The sequence below is a fragment of the Lepisma saccharinum genome, chromosome 6, assembly GCF_977018435.1.
Source record: "Lepisma saccharinum chromosome 6, izLepSacc3.1, whole genome shotgun sequence".
Taxonomy (NCBI): Eukaryota; Metazoa; Arthropoda; class Insecta; order Zygentoma; family Lepismatidae; genus Lepisma; species Lepisma saccharinum.
The window spans coordinates 27,541,474-27,556,915 of record NC_139234.1 but is presented as its reverse complement, the minus strand read 5'-3'; the positions used below and the strand labels follow the sequence as shown (position 1 = coordinate 27,556,915).

At 39.3% G+C, this 15,442-nt stretch overlaps 1 long non-coding RNA gene across 1 annotated transcript in view; it reads right to left on the bottom strand.

Annotated features, from left to right (window-relative positions):
• Positions 1–15,082, bottom strand: part of LOC145989282 (uncharacterized) — a 53,557-nt gene extending 38,475 nt beyond the window's left edge. The window contains exon 1 of the long non-coding RNA XR_014441819.1: positions 14,880–15,082. This is a non-coding gene — a long non-coding RNA (uncharacterized LOC145989282). The remainder of the gene's footprint in view (positions 1–14,879) is intronic.
• Between the last annotated feature and the right edge of the window lie 360 nt (positions 15,083–15,442).

Below are 15,442 nucleotides of genomic sequence, written 5' to 3'. Positions count from 1 at the left end.
TGTTCGTACATCTTCATACGAATTGAAGCGCTGTTCTGCAAGAGCGTGTCCCAGTGAGGCAAATAGATGATAATCTGAAGGAGCCAAGTCGGGAGAATACGCCGCATGCCCTAGTATCTCCCATTTGAACGCCTCGATCGTTTCCCGGACCCGTTTTGCTGTGTGTGGTGAGGCGTTGTCATGGAGCAGGATGACCTTGTGTTGCCTTGCTTCATATTCCGGCCGTTTGTCACGTAATGCTCGATGTAAATTGATCATTTGCTGTTGGTAGCGATCTGCGTTAACGGTTTCGCCGGGTTTTAGCTTGCAATTCGTTGTCTTCGGACTTTTTCGGAGGTTTCCCACGTTCCTCGTTTCGCAAGTCAAAATCGCTACTTGAATTTCTTGAACCACTCGAAACACTGTGTTTTCCCGAGAGCATGTTCGCCGTAAGCTTCGACGAGCATTCGATGCGATTCTGCGGCGGTTTTCTTCAAATGATAACAGAACACCACTGCTGTCCGCAAATCGTAGTTCGTAGGCACAAAACTCGACATGTTCCGGGTGTGCAACACCTTCCTCTGTCTGACACTCGGGTTACTGTGTTCCGATATAACGTCCTCGGGAGTGGCGGGCAGCAGCTGACGCTGCTTACGCGACCTTCCGCGCCCTCCACTGCCGGCTAGCACCATCTATCGGCCAATTCCGGTTTCATACTTCTACACCTGGTAACAAAGGCTAGTTACCAAGTCATACTAACTCGTCACATCACTAGGCAAGTATCTAAAAATATAATTTGGGAAGCCGGTCCGAGTCCAGAAATATAATAATAAGCGTTTCTATTAATACGTTAATATAATATATTGGTCTACTCGTAATAATATGTAAATTAATTACTTGGTACTTAATTACTGCGATGCGTACGAAGTAATGTATGTAAGCACAGACTAAGAAACGGAGGAAAGATAACGTTAATACCTATTTTGTTCTTTGTTTCTTGACAAAAAAATATGGTTCTTGTTATTGGTACTATTACATGAATAGGTAAAAAGACGCTTAAGAATAGAGATATCATAGCGCGTATTAGTTATCTAGCTTACGTGTAGTTAAGGCCGCTAATATTTGTGAAAAAATACCTGTCCTGGCAAGGAAATTAATGTCAAAAAAGTAAAACAAAAATGAATATTTATTGAATAGCAAAAAAAAATTATGTCCAGTTCATGAAAAGTAAAGTTCCTGATTAATATTTTCTGTACATTATTATACGTAATGGTGTACAATTTTTTTTTAGAGGGGTCTCCCCGATGCCGTAGTGGCAGCGTCGTCGCCTTTTAATCAATAGATCCAGGGTTCGATACCCGGTGGAGGCATATAGTGGTTCGGATCCCACTTTAAACTGTAGGTACAGTCCCGATTAGCCTATTTGTGCATAAAGTGGACTTAAAACTTGAACTTAATCTTCTTTAGTACTGTCATTCAAAGCCGTATGGTCCCAACCTAATTCAGGCCGAAATAAATAACCTCAATTGGCTGATACCAGCAGGAACTATACTCTGTCCCAGTATCTCTGGAGCAAGGCCACGCATAGCGTAGTGGCCAGAGCGAAGCAGTACATGCTGCTCGAAGGCTGGTAACTGCAATATCTTCCCCCCCTCCACGCAATCCAGTTCCCTCTCGCGTGTTCATTGGTGAAGCAGTCTCGCGTCACTACTTGCGCAGAGACTTGTATTCGTTCGCCTGCTCCAGAGATAGCCGGGACAGAGTATATGAAAGACTTACATAGAAGGGAAGAGTACAAGAAATTGCTGAATCTACTTCCCGCTTGAACATCCCTCTTTTCCAAAAACTCCGCCGCATTCGCGCGGCGTGTGGTTTAAACACATCCACCCATCTTAACCCCACGAGCTTTCAAGCAAAAATTGGTTTTAAGTCCACTTTTTGCACAGTAAGGTTAATCGGGACTAGACCTACAGTTTAAAGTGGAATCCGAACCACTTGTGACTCCACCGGGTATCGAACCAGGGACCCCTTGATTACAAGGTGACGACGCTCCCACTGCACCATCCGGGAGACAAGCAAAAATTGGCAATGAATGGTTGGTTTATTTTATTTCCACGGCGTTAACTAAGCAGAAGTTGCCTCCTTCATGGCCACATTTGGGTTCAGCTTTCACTTACCCATGCCTTTGATCTTGTCATCTGCTTCCCACTTCCCAGGAGGGTGGGGGTTTATGATCCAGTGTTTAGGAACTTCTTGTGCTGGTCTCCCAATCAGTCACAAGGAAGGGAGAACGACTTTAAAAAAGGACAAATGTTTACACGAGCTGTAGCGTTTGCGATCTTCTGTATCGGTGGGAAAAAATCCGATACCGTCGGTATCGGCTAATACAGAGGGTCTCACACCGAAGCGACAAGCAACACGAGCCCCTCCAGTCTGTTAAAAAGCATTCACTGCGCATGCGCGACCAACAAACCAAGGTGACACTGTACGCTATTGAAAAAAATGTCCAGCCCGAGTGACAAGTAAGCGACTAGCAAAACTGGCGCAGCTTTTAGTCTGTACGAACGGTTCCATTTATTCCTGGAGGTTCGTTCCCAATTTTATATGTGTCGCTTCTCATTTCGGTATGAAAGTTGCCTCAGGGCAAAATTCTGGCTCCAGTGATTATATTAGCAGTCTACTGGAAGATATAAATCTCAACCATAGGGGACGGGAGGGGGGTCCGTCGATCTTCCTTGGAAATGTGCATCTTTCATTTCAATTTATAAAAAAGTGGAACTTTATTTCATTTTTTTTACTGTTAATAACAAATAAAGTTCCATATTTCCATAAAGAAAGATATTTCACTACTGTTATTTTGCTCGTGATCCAGTATTGGATTTATTGTTGACGCTTGAAATTTTAATATTGGGTTAATCGGGACAAAAAAGAAAGGACAACAGTAAAGCACTGAAAAGGTAAAATTCAATTTTAAAAAAACTGTAGGTGGTGTACTGGTTGCAGTTCCGTGCTTGCCTGCAAAAACAAATAAACGATCCGGAACGGTCTATTGTCATTTTTGACTAGACTGAAAGGTAAGGTTCCAGATTAACGCCGTTCCGGTCCGCTCCGGTACATTTCGAGTCCTGCATTCCATGTTTGGTCAGAAGTTTAGGAAACATAAATAAATCTGGGTCTGTTTCTACAACCCATGTTCTTCTCCATGTTGCTTAGACATATTACGTTGTCTACCCGTGTGTATACACGTATATAATATATATTGTATCCGCCTGCAGCACCAGAGAAAATTGTTTCCAAAGATAGAAAACTATGACGTTCGCGCCCTGGCCTCCAGAGATTTAACAATCGGCGCTCGCCGCAGATTCTTATCCAAAAGCTCAAGGTTTATCTGAGCCACCGTATCGTTTTTCTACCCCTAAAAGTTATAGTTTATAACTCAATATCCCTGTCGCGGGGGAGTTTGGAAAGAAACTGAACGGGGCCTTTCAAAAAAAAGGCATACCGAAACCTTGGCGGGAAGTTTCTTTTTCTCTCTCCCTCTCATCTCAACAGAACAGTACAGGAAGTGGTGGAGATCGATTCTCAGTTTGGCAAGACTCCAAGCGAGACAACTTCAGCTAAGAAGCGTCCAACGGAGGAATTGCTGATTAGTCTCCTCAATGGATGCTGTTGCTAAGGCGGAACGGCGTACCGAAGGGAGGAGTGTGGCCTCCCGGTGTATGGGCGAAAAACTGGAAGAATTTTGGGAATAACTAATGGGGCATGTCAAAGTGCCCTGAATCTCAATTCTTATAATTAATTGATTGATTGATTTGGTTTATTTTACTTCGCTTTTCTGCCACTTTTGGCTAATCGCGAAGATGAGTATAAGTGATGTGATGATACAATAAATTCAGGCCAACGCGCTGTGCTAACCAATCCGCCACGAAGGCCGGCAATTTTTAAAATTAAATGAAATGCTGTAACTTCATTTTATCTTGTTTAGTCAACAATCTAAAATTGCCATTTGGATAGAAATTCAAGTATTATACGTAATTAACTCAGAAGGTAGAAGATATTTTACATACTGTTAATTTATTTTTAACTTTTTGATTTACTTTTGTTTTGTATTGTCTCCCACCCGTGACACCAAAAAACAATATCTCCTTTAACTGCTACATTTCCCTATGAACTCCACTAAAATATTCAAAGGTCAATTAACTTCTTCCTGTCTTAAATAATTTATTTTTCATAATTTGAAAATTCACAGAAATTATCAAGTAAAGAGGCAGTGTTTTATCTGTCCCACCAGAGACAAAAATTATTCACCAACAGCTATAAATATGCGAAAGTATTTTAAGGGTAGTTATGTTTAATCAACAATGTAAAGTTTCATAATTCATTGCACAGAAACTGTAAAAAAAATGTTTCTTAACTATCAGCAGAATAGTTACTTCAATGTCAAAAATGTAGCGCGTGCCCCGTGACAATGTAATGCCCCTAATATATTGTTCAAGAGCAACAATTTGGTTTGGTTTTGTGCAACTTGAAATAAAGTATAAACATTTCCAGGGGGGAGCGACAGATCGGTTCGAACCCCTTCCTTCCCGACATTAATGATGTGGAGGGATGCCTTACACATATTATCCTCTCTGGCGTCACTCCCCTCCCTTCTCCATACACACCAGCTTCCCACGTTACCTTTGGTGTTCATGGCAGGAGACGAAAGGTAACATCCTCACGTACGTTCAATGTAGGGCAACACACATCTCAACATTTGGCACGACTTCAGTATTCGCGACACCGAAAATAGAGCCCCGCACCTGGACACACACACACCCTCAAAAAAAAACCGACACTGATCAACCTTTAGGCCACGCTATTACAATAACTACTGAAAATGCCAAGGCTATTTTCCTTCCAAGAATCATACAAATGCCTTGTAAGCAACGTCACTGGCTACAATTTGCTCCTCGCAAAATAACTCTGAAGAATACTTTGGTCTATTTGTTTAAAACATGCTTTGGCCAAGCCCCAAGAAGCGATTGGATGTGAACAATGTATAGTTTCATTTACATGCTATCCTGCCAATCAAGTAGCATTGCATCATGTTGTATTTATTGTGTAATCGCAACTTGATATGCACGAGTGAACGACAGTGGCGGATTAACGCCCGCTCTCGCGGGATGCACGTGCAAGTTTCAGAGGGGCCAGAGCTCCCCCCACCCCTCCTTAGCGATGTCTCTGGTTTTTATATCTTTTATAATGTGTAGTAGCTGACTGACCTACATTTAATGAAAGTGTGTTAATACTTTTCTGATACATTACAATAGCGAATGACCAAAACGGGGGGGGGGGCTGAGTGTCGATTTTAGTTCTGGTCCGCTACTTTCATTGTCAATTTCAGTCATAGGAGTCGCCAGGGGGGAGCGAGAATGGGTCCGCACCACTAATCCCCATGTCAATAGTAATAATAATAAGATAACAAATACAGAAGCAAGTTTATTATGGTGCACACTGTAATACAGTGATTGGCTTTTCATTTTCGGAGGTAATGCACATGTCCAAAGTGTAAGATGATATAAGTCCATTCCCAATTAGTAGTCACAGCCCTTTCTGTTCCATGCTTGTATTATAAGAGTATTGTATTATTACTCGTACTATTTCCGTTATCAACATTTTGGTTATTCGCTATTATTATAATGTATCAGAAAAGTATCAACACACTTTTATTAAGTGTACGCCAAACAGCTACTACACATTATAAAAGATATAAAAAACAGGGATGGGTCGGGGGAGCTCTGGCCCCTCTGAAACATGCACGAGCTCCCTCAAATGTTCCGTGACAAGATTTAAAACAAAATTCCAAATTATTTTTACCTGTTGTGCTACTCTAGTACGTTTTAATATGAAATAAATTATGTTTTATGTAATGAATATCATTAATACATAAAAAACAATATACACACATAAATTCCCGGCCCCCAAATACAACAGTCTTAGCCACTATCCAAATGACGGTGTTATTTCGATGATAATCATTGCACCCTTCATAGTAAGCTCTACACTGGATTTTAGATTCTGGCGCCGTCAATGGCTTCAGGAGCCGTCGCGCAGTGTAGTCCCGAGAAGTGACGAAATTCTCATTTTCCTTTATTTTGGATCTAAAAGCTATGTTGCGCACTGGAAAACGTTTCTGAATGGAGAAATTTACTTGCAGCACTATAATTTCAGTCTTGGTTATATTGTGTGGAACTCTTGCCGCTTAGATGAAACTATGTAATGGCTAGAAGGCGTGGCCTTAAAAGAAAGCTTTAAATAAAAAAAAAAAACGAAAGAACAAATAAAATTAGATTATCCGCTCAAAAGTTACAACCTAAAAACGGCTATTAACGGCCATTTTCCAACATGGCGAACATTCAGCCGATGCTTGCAACGATTAAAAAATAGCTACAAATAACAAGCTTACCAAGTTTCATACTTTTACACATAAATTCTGAATTGCTCCTCCGAACTACCGATATTGCCTTGATTCGGACGTGTAACCGCGGATCGCCATTTACTCTAAACTGTTAAGCATTAGAAGTCTAGGAGGGGTGATCGTATTTTTAGACAACCTTTGAAATAGGTGGTGACTTTAGGCACACGGTGTGCATCAACTGAACTGTGTGGTTATTTTTAAAAAACCATTTTATCCTTAAATTTTAGTCAGCAGCACCTGAAGCTAGGGGGATGCTCTGCGAAAATTTTGCTAACTGTGGGAAAACCATCACCTAGTATCCCCCTTCGCTTCGAGCACTGATCTTAGTTATGCGCAAAAAATACACAATTGGAAGGCTCTAATCTAAAAATTATCCCTTATCTCACGACAATTCGCCACCGTTTCTTTGTAGGATAGATTGTTTCCTGATTTGGCAGTGACGTCACTATACCCTTAATTATAACCTAAACCTCTCTGATAGCGTAGGGGTAACGTCGTCGCCGTGTAATCAAGAAGTCCCAGGTTCGAGATCCGGTAGAAGCACACGGAGGTTCGGATCCCACTTTAAACTGTAGGTCCAGTCCCGATCAGCCTATCTGCGCATAAAGTTAGCTTAAAACTCGAGACTCACTGTACACTTAGATTACATTGTACGCTCCGCCCCCTTCTAAATTCCTGGTTCCGCCTGTGAACGTCATGCATCGAAGAGCTGAGCTTCTGGAAAAGTGGAACTATTGAGATTTCCTGATGAACCTCACAGACCAATTCGCACTTGGTATGCACCGGAAAACTTACAAGAAACGTCTTATCACAGTCTCAATATTGAAGCAGCGATTCACTTTATTCTGGTTATCACTTACAAGAGGTTGTCAATAAGCTGAAAAGACAAGCTGCCTGAGGCCAAACGGCGTGCGAGAAAATCAAAACAAATATTGGCTCATGGAGAGCTTGCAAGCCCATCGCTTCAAGGTGTAAGTATTGTTCAAACATCCTTCACCGCTGATTTAACTCATTGGTGGAGAAAACACTTCATGTCCATTCCCATTGTTCAAGTTGGCGATGAAAATTGATGACAACATATTTCTGTAACAAAAAAATAGCTGGAACGCAAGGAGCTGTGCGTGCATTGAATGCCATTTGATTGCTAGAACAAACACGTTAATAACTTGGACTGAATTCGGCATGGTAAATCACTCCACGATTCATGGACATTGCAAAATATCTTAAGAAATGGTCAGCTGTTGTTCTGCGGATTTTCGCGTAACTTGCATAGCTATTGCTTTGTATTTGCCAAGTCAGACTTTAGCACGTTTCTTATTGGTGGATCTGGATTGAAGTGGGGCTTCGTGGGGGAAGAGACTGCTACAGCCTCTGGCACCACAGAAGAGAAAAACATTTTCAAAAGGGACCACAAAATGAATAAAGCAGAATACCTAAAATCTGGAAGAAATAACTAACCACCTGACATAACTTGGGTCAGCGATTGAACTGGAAATTACGAGGGTCACTATTTATATTTTGAGCCTTGGCAACACTGATTGAAGTTAGGCGCGATTTGACGTTTGCACGGAATCGTCTGGCATTATTGACCATAACGTACTTCAAATGTTTTGTCAATAGCTTCATTTGTGTTGTTTATGTTGCCTTGGAGATTGCGCGACAACAATAAAATGGAATTAACTCGTGAACATTTTCGTGCGATGATTTTTTGCGATTTTCGACGTGGATTATCAAGACAAGAGTGCATCGATCAACTTACTTCCACATTTGGCGATGAAGGCCCATCCTTTGCCACTGTGAAACGCTGGTATAACGAATTTAATCGTGGCCGCCATTCGCTCACCGACGAGATTCGCGAAGGTCGTCCAAAACCAGTTGTTTTTCAAGAAAACATTGATGCTGTGCAAAACCTAATACTGCAAGATCGTCATGTGACATACTGTGAGATTGAGGCAACCATAGGCATTAGTTCCACCAGCATATATAAAATATTACATGATCATTTAGCTGTGAGAAAGGTATGTTCTCGTTGGATCCCACACAATTTGACAAAAACTCAAAAAGACTCAAATGCTCAATAAATACAATCGTGGTGCTTCAAAAGACGTATATAAGATTGTAACAGGTGACGAATAATGGATATATGCATATGAGCCGGAACGTAAACAGCAGTCGACTGTATGGGTGTTTCAAGATGAACCCAATCCAACAAAAGTTGTTCGCGCTCGAAGCACATCGAAACAAATGGTCGCCTGTTTTTTCGGGAAAACTGGTCATGTGGCAACTGTGCCTTTAGAGGAACGTAGAACGGTCAACTCTGAATGGTACACAACAATTTGTTTGCCAGAGGTCTTCGGTCAAATACGGAAAACAAACAAACGCCGTCGGATCATTCTTCATCAAGACAATGCCAGCTGTCACACATCTCGTCTAACAACCAACTTTATGAACAGTCAAAAAATCGAATTGATGGGTCATCCGCCGTACAGTCCTGATTTGACTTCTTCTTGTTCCCGAATGTCAAGAATAAATTGCGTGGACAACGATTTTCGTCGGCGGAAGACGCCGTTGATGCGTTCAAAAACCATATTATGGAGGTATCTCAAGAAGATTGGAAAAACTGCTTTGACAAATGGTTCGAACGAATGCAAAAGTGTACTGACCATAAAGGAGAATACTTCGAAAAACAATAAAGCAGTTTTCAATGCCAAATTCCTGTTTTTTTCATTGTTAGGCTCAAAATATAAATAGTGACCCTCGAACTAGCTGGGGGAATGTTTCGTCAAGTTTTAGGACTACATTGGCTCCAATGGCTTACCATATTGACAGTAAGATAGCTAGGAAGATGCTTTGCGAAAATTTTGATACCTGGGGGATACCATCCTCTTTACTTCGAGCACTGGTTCTAACTAAAATTGTACATACACAGGCTTACAGACACACACATATTGTCAATGGGGGAGGCTCAGCTGCTGTTAGACCCCTGTGGCCTTCTTATAGAAGCGATAAAACATAATTAAATAAATAATTAGAAAAAACTATTTTAAAAATTCTACATCGAATTTCAGAACCAAGCATTAAGTAATTAAAAGGGCAGTGTCCCAAATAAATCATGTTGACAAAAAATTGATGGGATCAAAAACTAACGTAACAAGATACTTTATTTCAGAAGAGCATCAGGACTCGACACTAACAGAGTAAGAGTACTTATAACGACCCTGCGTGGTCGCCACTCACTTATTAATAGACCCTGTGTGGTCGCAATATTCCTCTTAAATTAACATTTGCGTTCCGAGTATTTATCTTAGTTGAAAGAGTTGAGCGGAATGTCCCTGCGAGGCATACGCTTTGAGTTTTAAATTCAACTTGTTATTTAAACGTTAATAATTGTCACTTACATTGTTATATCCACTGCTTAGTAATGCAGAGTCCTGCGCGACTCGTTATTAATAGTATTGTCTTAATGCACACAGTTGTCGTTTATGTTCGCACGTGCATCTAGTGATTTTTCGGTATAAAAACATGATAATTCTCAGTGCAGAGGTCATGTGAACGAAAAGTGAGTTGGCAACGCGTACTCTTAGTTAGGATTTTCGCCGCCGATGCGCCACCGCTTGTATAAAGCCAGCGCAGGGAGGCCGAGAGCTCAGTTGGCTCCCTGATGTTAACTGGCAAACATCCAGGGAAACCTGGCCTTCCAGGTGAACAAGGAGAGCCTAGCAGCAACCTACCTACCTGGTCCAATCGCCTCGGCTGATAGGTACTCAGGCTCCAGCTGCCCGGCTTGACTGGGAGTACCAGGACCCTCTCTCCCAACCTGCCGTCCCTGTACAGCTAGTTGTACACTGGTTGGCTTGCGAATTCCCAGCTAAAGCCGGGGGTGTCGCGGCAACCTTTGTTCCCTGATTAGGGTCTGCTTGTCGGAAGCTTCAAACCGGTTAGTGACCAGGGATTGTCGCTCTTCAGCCAGTTCCCAGCTGAGGTTGGAGGTACCATGTGCTTCCTACTTTCCTTTACAGGGGAACCCGTGACGTCATCAGCGACCAAGGTACTAAATAAAATTAGGTTCCCATACTCCCCCTGGCGCCTCATTGCGAGGAACAAATTGGATGTTCCCTGCCCCCTTTTCTCTTAGAGACCAGAAGGTGTGTGGGTTAAAACATGTGCGCTAACGGACATTCTTATGTTGTGCTTATAATAAATAAATAAACCTTGTGTAATCCTTCTTTACACCCAGCAAGCAAGGAGTCTGTGTTCACCTACTGTTTAAAAGTTAGCACCTATGGGCAGACTTTTGTCGCCCTCCTAATTGAAGAGACTTCAGCGTTGAGCGCAGCCTGTATTGCTGTGTAGTTTTGAGGGTGGACATTGCAGACTATGGTTCCAAATAATTTACTGTGTACTCGATCTGTACACCACTTTATAACAACATCCTATCTTTCCGAGTTACACTTTTAGCAGAACATAGCCTGCCCATTTACATAATTTTGATTTCTTTATCCTAATACCAGGAGATAAATACTATGCAACTTCAAGGTCAAGCTCTCATTACCATCTAGATATCTGTGATAGAGAACAGGCTTATAGCACCACAAAACTATTGCAGACAACAGGGAAAGCAACCCAAACAAAGATTCATTTTCATCTAAGATGAAATATTTCAAAACTTGGAATACTTACTGGTTTCCTGAAAGCACAAGAATCTTCAAAAAAAAAAAAAAACATCACTGGTGCAAGCCAAAAGTCGTGTGCTATTAATGAAAATTCATCCCAATGCCATGCATATACAGTCATACCATCCTATCGGGCATGCTATCACTATATATATATATCTCCAAATATTTCATTTTGTGCTATTTGTAATTTATAATGCATGTATCTAACAAAAGTCAGAAAGTTACTTTTTGCCTATATTATATACATGTATGTATGTATGTATGTGTGAATGAAAGTTCAAGAAAAAACATAAAGGATACATGTATGCTTATAAACTATTCTGTATTTAATATTTTGACTTTTTTTACTACCTAAATCATGGGTTATAATATATAATGACATTCATTGCATCATTAAGTAATGTGTTCATTTTCATGCAAAACCACTAAGAATTCTTTGAAAATAAACAAAAACTGCCCATCGCAATTTTGTTCCTATCTGCTCCGTACTTGCGAGGGAACCAGTAGTATATTTGTTTTGATTTGTGTTATTTAATATTGATGAGGATGAGTGATATGATATGAAGAAGGGACACTTACAAAGAGCACCCATGCCCAGATTGGCATTTGTAACATGCTGTGCTAACCACTCTACCATGAATGTCAGCAGAACAAGCAATATAGAATAAATCATGGCCGTATTTAGAGGGGGGGTTTCTAGGGTTCAAACCCCCCCCGAAACTTCTGACATGTTGGATTAATGGAAGTTCAGAAACCAAAATCTGTAACAAATTTTCAATTTTTTTTTCGAAGCATCACAAAAATACAAAGAGACAATGTTGAAACGATACAGCTAGAATTTTCATACATTTGGAATTCTGAAAGCTGAGTGAAACAGGATTTATTCTCAGAATCGTAGCCAACCCGCGACCCCTCCATTTTCACTTCTGCTGTCCTCTTTCCAGTGTTGTTCCTGCATCACAAGGAATATAGACTGAAGATTCCCTTATGATTGTACCAAAATTCCCTTTCCAGCTTTTAAATTCCCCGTCCGATAAAGTCGAAAATAAATCCCCCTTGATAGGAGTTCAAACGTAGTACCTCCAGTTTCGTAGCGCATTACGTTCGCGATTGAGGTTACAATCCATGCATCAGGCTAAGCTTTTAAAGAGAATAACTGGTTCCACACTTTTCAAAATTCCAAAAATGTAATTTTAAAGTTAAACAACAAAAACTTTATGACTAAAATTTCCATCTAACTTTTAAAGCTCTTTCTTGAAGGTGTCTAAAGTTTAATGACGAAGTATAATAATTGTGCATTTCAGTACACACTGTATGAAACGTAAAAAAACAAAAAGAAACTTGTGCTGGATATTCACTCATCTGCTGGATTGAGTAAGCCCCCCTTAAGGATATAACAATAATATAATAATAATTATTATTAGTATTATTATGGAATAAAATTGTTTTATTATTATGAAATTTTAATAATTATTGTACAATTATTGTTATTATTTCTATTATTCAAATTTCTGGCGACGCCCATGGGAACAATTATAAATGAACCCCCCCCGAAAATTTTTCCTGCCTACGGCCGTGGAATAAATTATGGTAAAATATGTATTTATTGACTTTATATTAATTGTCATATTATAATGCAATGTAGACATGTCCATATCAAGAGACAGTATGTAATCAAATAAAATAATGGTAACATAATGTGAAAGTCTGGTTCAAAACTGACTTTGACCTCACGGCACAACTTCATGACCTAATAGTATAGAAAGCTGCAACAATAAAAATTACATTTTACACTGTATGAAAACTAATTTCAAACACTGGTGTATTTTTTTATATTTTTCTCCATACCTTGTCTTAACCTATTTCACATTAAATTATTTTATAGTTTTCATTGCTATTTGTATTGTGCTGAACCACGAAAACGCTAACATTATTTTTTCCCTGAATTCCTCACGACATGCCTTCCAAAGTGGGTTTTTATCAGTGTTCAGAAGTAAAGAGTTACTTGCAGAGTAGTTACAAGTACCAAAATTAACAATTACTCCTCTGTGTAAGTAATGAACAAAATCATGATTTGCCAATATATATATAAATAAAATATTAATCTTGGTGCATGTACATTTGCTAGAACAAATGTTTTGTAAGATGTAATTTTTTAAGTGTAAGAACAGTTTGCTTGCAGTTTATGCATGCAACACTTTGAAGAGCTGTGTACCTCATCTGGAATAAAGTATCTGACTATAACTCACTTACTTTTCATAATTTTTGAATATGTTATTTTAAATGAATGTGTCACGCTTTTTAATGAGTAACGCTTCCATATATATTGAACAATTTTCTGGTATTTTAAATGATTATGAGTAAGATTGGGGGGAGGGTATTTCTGAATTGACTTAACACTTGTTTATCGCTATATGATGCTGCTGAAATTTTATTATTTTGAACACTGTTCTTTATCAATACTTGTTTTAAGTTCCCTGCACTTATTTATTTTTCCTCCCATATGGACTCATGTTATGAAATGTGGGAAATAAGAATATGGGGATGTTTTATCAAATTTTTCCTCACTGTCATAAAATGATACTTGGGATATGACATTATATGTTACAATATATACTAGTACATGAAGCAGGTGGCATCAAAGAGGCATGTGCAATGATCTTGTAAATAAGCACTCATAACTGAGAAAAATTACAGTGGTTTACCACTAGTCATCTTATTATCCTATGCATTACATCCCAGTTATTGAGTTTATCATCATCATTTGCTAATTTTGATATTCCATTAGTTTGAAATATTGTGACGGTTGTTAGGCTAAACAGTATTAGACAGAATCAGACTAACTTTTGGTTTCTCTATACAATGGTTAGGTAAGTCGAACTTTGCCTTATTTCTTATTCATATAAGAATATAAATAATAAATAGATTGAAGGGAGTTCCTTTCTCTTCAGTCGTTTACTATGATTGTTATATCGTATGTGGTGTATAGTATAAACATACATAAAATATTTTGTCAGAAAACCAGTTTTTCATTTTTCTTGTGAAAATTTTATATTTTTAGGATGGATGTAAATACTTCGTTTCGCACTAAGTTTTTTTCACATAATCTTAAAATAACATTCCTTCCAGATAAATGAAATTTCAAGTTAAAATTGAACAATTAATACTGTTACAAATGATGTAAAAAGAATTAAATGTACTGAATGTAAAACCAGTATACAGAGATTATCCAGTATTATTGAAGCGTATTATGATTTTGGGGAAGTGAAAAGAACGTTAATGTTGCTCCAAAATTTGCAAGAATTTTCTGCAGATGATAACATGTTTGGAACCGGTTTCGGACAATATGGATAAACCACCCCTGTTTCGATTCGTCGCGATGATTTTGTCAGTGTTCGGTTCTATTTCAAGATTACGCCTCCTAAAGTACACATAACAAAGAGCATAGAACTGAGCATTCACAATAAGGAATATTTAAAATATATCGCATTTGGCGGTGGGTGTAGTTACGAAAAACAAGGACCTGTCATTTTCACTTCCTGTTCATTTACATGCAGCAAATAAGCATTCTGCTTTACACAATGATAAAAATATTCACCAAACTGTATCATATAATTTTTAACTATGTTACTGTGTACAACAGATTATGTTACAAACCGGAAACTACAAAACATATCAACTTTTCGTACTTTGAAACTATCAACAAAGTTTGCCTTCCACCGAAAACGTCATATGAAATGAATGAAAAAAACACGAATACGTACCTCATAACTAATATTATTTTCTTCCGTTCCGTTGTCGAACAAATGGAAAACAAATGCACAAATTGAAATACACTGACAAAGCACTTAAGACCACACTAGCCACCGAAAACTTCAACTTGACGAACTTCACAACTACGCGCACACGTCTAGCCACCTGTAGCGATGTTGTGGACTCCCACATTACCCATAACGCCACGTTACTTGAATATATGACAACTGAGAAGCGCACGGCACTTTCCGTCCAGACGACGAACTCGCAGCTTCGTCTTCTGCTAAAAGTTACTTGCGCATGTGTATTACCTGTCGACATGCGCAGTCTTCTTGCAACTTTTTTTAACTCTATATGCACGCACGGAAACTCCAGCATCCATTGAAGACGCTCTATTATTTATTTGCTAGGCAGAGCTCGAAGTGACGGATGCGGTGGGTGGAGGGTTGCTCATCGCCTCCCAAACCATGGACACTATCCCCCTCAAAATCGTTCATCATAATTTACCACAAAATGGTTTCATTGATTAATTTAGTTTATTACACTTCGCTTTTCTGGCCCCCCCTTGGAATAT